The sequence below is a fragment of the Octodon degus genome, unplaced genomic scaffold (genome assembly GCF_000260255.1).
Source record: "Octodon degus isolate 3935 unplaced genomic scaffold, OctDeg1.0 scaffold00090, whole genome shotgun sequence".
Classification (NCBI taxonomy): domain Eukaryota; kingdom Metazoa; phylum Chordata; class Mammalia; order Rodentia; family Octodontidae; genus Octodon; species Octodon degus.
The window spans coordinates 10,638,161-10,643,327 of NW_004524666.1; the positions used below are offsets into that span (position 1 = coordinate 10,638,161).

Below are 5,167 nucleotides of genomic sequence, written 5' to 3' on the forward strand. Positions count from 1 at the left end.
GAGCTGGCCACACACACACACACACAAAGTAAATAAATAAATAAATAAATAAATAAATAAATAAAAGTATAGATAGATAGATAGATATAGATATTTTAAAGTAAAATTTAGAATTAATGTGATGAAACATTTTTGGAGCCAGTGAGAATACTTGACTGCTAATAAGCAATAAACAATACTTCTTACTTGCAAAATGGACTAGGAGAATATATTTCTTGTATTTTCCTTCCTATTCGTGAAACTAGTTAGTAAACTTTTGCTACAAACTATTATACTGAGTACATTTTCTTTTTCCATTTTTATAGTAACTCACACATAAATATCCTCTTGGTGCTTAAATGCTGTGACTTGTACCCAGATGTCCTCTCACAGCCTTATGCTCGCATAGGTGGGCTTTTGGAGGTGGCTGGATCTAGGTTGTGTGATGCTGGGATTGACGATATGATACCAGGATGAACTGATAATGCAGCGCTAGGATTAAGCCGGCCTCACCCTGGGTGAGTGCTACCTGCCCTAAGCGTAGGTATCATGGATAGGACATGGGGACAGAAAGAGGGTCACTGTTCTCTGATTGGTGTTTTGCTGCCTTGTGCCCACCATTAAAAGTGTGTCTCCTCTGTGATGCCCCTCTGCCATGCCACCCTACCAGGCAACGACCAACTGAAACCTCTACAAACTCTGAGCTACAATAAACCTTCCCTCCTTAACTCTGGATGTTGGGTATTTTGGCTCAACAATGAAAAAAGTAACTAAGACAAATGTGAAACATTTAAGTACATTATTTTTGGTCTGTTTCTTCTTGTTATAAAACTTTTCTTAGTATACTTCATGGCTTGATTATTACTAGGGCAGAATAATAGTGTTCATAATTTATATATTTTATTCCATAAAACTTATATGAGATTCATATGCTGAAACTACTTGTAGAAGCCCCCACTGTCACCTTCTCTTGATTGCTCAGTTTTAGTTGGATCTTACCATGCATTTTTGGAAGTTTTATGCTGTTAACTTTATGAATGACTCTGCAGGAGTATGGAGGTTGTTTTGTGTTCCTCAGGACAGTGCCTTGAACATGCTAGGCTAGTGTTCCACTGCAGAGCTGCACCCCTCACTGTTGAATACTCTTTTTATGGCTGACTGTCACCTTTTCTTCCCAGCACTGTCTATGTTGGCCACCACAGGTACCCTTTACATTGTTCCTTTCTGCAAGACGGCAACGTTACTGATTGCCACGATGTCTGTCTCCGGAGCAGCATCTGGTGTTCTGAATACAGGTCAGTGAATCTCCAGGGCCGTCTCTGGGCATGCGGACTTTCTCCTAGGGTAGTAAGACAGCTGACACTAAACTGTCACTTGTCTCTTGAAATGACATGGACTTACTGAGTTGTTCAGGGGTCGGCCAGTGAGAGCCACTTGCTGGCAGCTCCTCTTCTTGCCAGTCAGAGCACCAGGTTTTGAGCAGCTCACTCTGAAGTGGGCATGAGGGATTTTGTTTAAATGGAAGATTGGTTGATTTATAGTAGCAACACAGAAAAGACCCCTCCTGTGGCAAATTCCAGTACAGGTGAGCTGGCTTTCATTTTAGGACAGAATTTTATCATTGTAATATTAGAGAAAATGATGGTGTGGTGCATAAAATAAGTTTCAAATTACTAGTGGTGAAAAGCATAGGCGCAGCCATCCAATGACAAGCGCACGCAGGCTCCGAGCCAGTAGGAAAAGTCTGAGGTGCGTCGTGCTGTCCTTGTCTTCCTTCTGTATTCTTTTCTTTCTCAACACTTTTTGTTTGTGTACAGTGCAGCTTCTCATTATGTTACCATTCTTTGAAAACCTACTAAAAACACATATTATACAGGTTATTGCCAAATTCAGTGTTTTGGCCTCTAGTTACTGTGTAATATTATTTATGTCATAGAAACACTTCGTCTTACTTTAATGTTAATTTTAGAGGGTGGTATTATATGTGTATCTGAAAAGATCTGATTTTTAAAAAAGATAGCCAAAGACCTCCTGCTTTGGCCTTTAACCTCATAGATGTTCAGTGTATGCGCACATACTAAAATGTGTTCTTATTCCTCTAAACATCACAGTAGAGTCCTGAGTATTCAGGTTCTTGACCATAGTTTTTCATACATTTTATATGTAAATAATATTCCTCAATTATAATTTTCTACTAATTTTCAGTACAGTAAGCTCTAGAAATATAGCCACTGTTAGATTATAAAATTTTACTAGTTAAATTCATATATTTACAATTAAATAGGTCTATGAAAATTACTCTCATCTGATTTTTTGTTTGTTGTTTCTGAGACAAGGTTTCAGCATGTAGTTCACACTAGTTTAGATCTCATTATGTAGCCCAGGCTGGCCTTGAACTCGTGCAGAACCTCCTGCCTCTGCCTCCTGAGTGCTGGGATTATGGGTATGTGCCACCATGTCTGGCTGTTATTATTGTTTTACAAAGAGCCTTTGATAATGTCTGTATCACAAGTAATGAGGCCCCCAAACTCCCAAAGGAGTGGATAGCAAACACCTTAAATAAGAGACAAGTGATGTGGTTTTTCTAACAACAGAAGGGGATACTGAGGCAAGCAAGGGACTGAACAGGACCTTGGGAGTCAGTTTGATGACTTCCCCAAGTAGTAAATTTTGCCAATTAAAAGAACTGTCTAAAAAGAACTGTCTAGAAATCTCTAAGGTTGGCAGCTTTATTGCTCTGGAATAGAGGACGTCAGCAGCCCATGTCCTTGGTTGCCACAGCTGTGGCTTCCTGACTTCAGAGCACTATATGTATCTGTCCTTTCCAACACAGCCAGAGGCTCATGTGTCCAGCAACTTAACCCTACAGAGCCCAGTCTCCAACATGTCTGTCTATAGAAGGTGGTAGTTTATCTGCTTGTGCAATGTCATGCATACATACGAAATGTTATGCGCAGAATTCTTTGATAGCAGGGGTCAGGATTCCTGAAACACAGAATTGACTCACATATGTTGTTTGATAAATGAGAACATTATAATGCTCATGCATGTAAAAGACACTGATCCTCTCTTTGACAGTAATAAACTTTTCTTTTTAATGATTTCATATTTAACTTAAATCACTTTCTCATCTTTCATTGGTAGGTACCAACGTCCTTATCTTGGCTCTATGGGGAGACAAAGGAGCCCCACACATGCAGGCCTTACACTTCAGTTTTGCCTTGGGTGCATTTTTGGCTCCAATTCTGGCAAAGGTGGCCCTGGGGACAACAGTGTCAGCTGGAAACCACTCAGAGCCCGACCTTCACCCTCCAGGCCTCAACCAATCACTTGAAACCAATCCAAACCTTCTATTTGCAGTACCTGATAACTTGAACTTACTGTGGGCTTATGTTTCTATTGGCACTTACATCTTTGTGGTTTCTGTCTTTCTGTTTGCTCTGTTTTTCAACGAAAACTCAAGACATGAAAGGTCCACAGCATCTGCTCAGGCATCTCGAAGAGCTAAGCATCACAAGGCCCTGCTCTGCCTCCTTTTTGTGTTGTTCTTCTTTTACATTGGAGCTGAGATCACCTATGGCTCTTACATTTTCTCATTTGCAACCACCCACGTTGGCATGGAGGAAAGCGAAGCAGCTGGGCTGAACTCCATCTTCTGGGGGACATTCGCAGCCTGCAGGGGTCTGGCGATCTTCTTTGCTACATGTTTACAGCCTGGAACCATGATTGTGCTGAGCAACATCGGCAGCCTGGTCTCATCTTTATTCCTGGTGCTTTTTGACAAGAGCCTGCTTTGTCTCTGGATAGCGAGTTCCGTGTATGGGGCCTCAATGGCCACCACCTTTCCCAGTGGTATATCTTGGATTGAACAGTACACGAGCATAAATGGGAAATCCGCGGCTCTTTTGATCATTGGTGGTTGTCTAGGAAACATGGTTATTCCTGCAGTAATTGGAATTCTCCAAGGACTATACCCAGATTTGCCAGTAGTTCTGTACGTGATTTTGGGATCAGCAATATTCACTGCTGTATTATTTCCTGTGATGTATAAATTAGCCACCTCGCCTCTGGATCGCAGCAAAAAGGAACCACAATGAGCAAGGTCCAGAGAGCTAATAACTGTGAGGAAAATGATGAGGAGGATACAGAAAAGTGCAATAAAATCTACTTTACAGTGGCTGAAATGAATGATGCAGTGAGACCTGAGCCATACAGACATGTAGAAATATTTTGTTGGTGCCAATAGCTAATGTATTCAACCAATTCTTCACAACTGCCATCATTGGATTATTAGATAATATTTTATATTTTGAGGGTATGCAAAGAAAGTATTTCAGTTTGAAAAAATGGGTGCTCATGGAGCAAAATCACAACGGAGTAGGATGGATTTGCTATGCATATCGTCAGGCATCTATATGCTGCTTGGGTTTGGAGAGGAGTGGTGTTATGAGCTAGTGTGTGGGAATTTAGGCCCACAATTTAATTAATTGAGTCATTTGCGTAGTTTGGCCAAAGAATGCTAATGACACTGATTTGTTTACGTAGGACAGGTGAAGAGACCTGACCTTAAGATGTGTGCCTTCAGCCAGTACAATGACACACATAACCTTTGTTTATCTCATGATTGTAGAAATAAAAATTAGATTATTTAAAAATTGAGAAACCCATCTATTTTTTAAGTTTTCTAGAATCATCTCATCTGTATTTCAAAATGAAATGTAAAATCAAAAACTGATAAATTATATTAAGAATGTGCTACTGCTTATGAATGCATATAAATTTAACATTTTCTTTAATCATTTGCATAGCTCTCTAAAGAACATAGTTTTAAGTGCTGCATTTGATCCACTCTGAAATATGCATGTTTCCCATATAAGATCTGTCAAACAGGTGTGTGTAGCAACCAATGATCATTTAACTTTTTTTTTTTTTAATGTATTTGGTACAGGGTCTCACTATGCAACTCAGCCTCCCAGTGATCCTCCTGTTTTTGGCCTCCCCTGAGCTGGGATTACAGGTGTGAGCCACCACACCCTGACCCGGTTGCCAACTCAGTGCACCTGGAGCTGGGGCTGGTGCAGCATGTGGTTGGCTGGGATTGAACCCCATTCCCTGTGCTTGCTTAAGCAGGCACTTAGTCCCCTGAACTATTTTGCTGACCCAATGATCATATAACATTGTGACATGT

At 40.5% G+C, this 5,167-nt stretch overlaps 1 pseudogene; it reads left to right on the forward strand.

The window, feature by feature from the left end:
• LOC101576658 overlaps positions 1-4,434 on the forward strand; it is a 6,810-nt pseudogene extending 2,376 nt beyond the window's left edge.
• Positions 4,435-5,167: the final 733 nt, after the last annotated feature.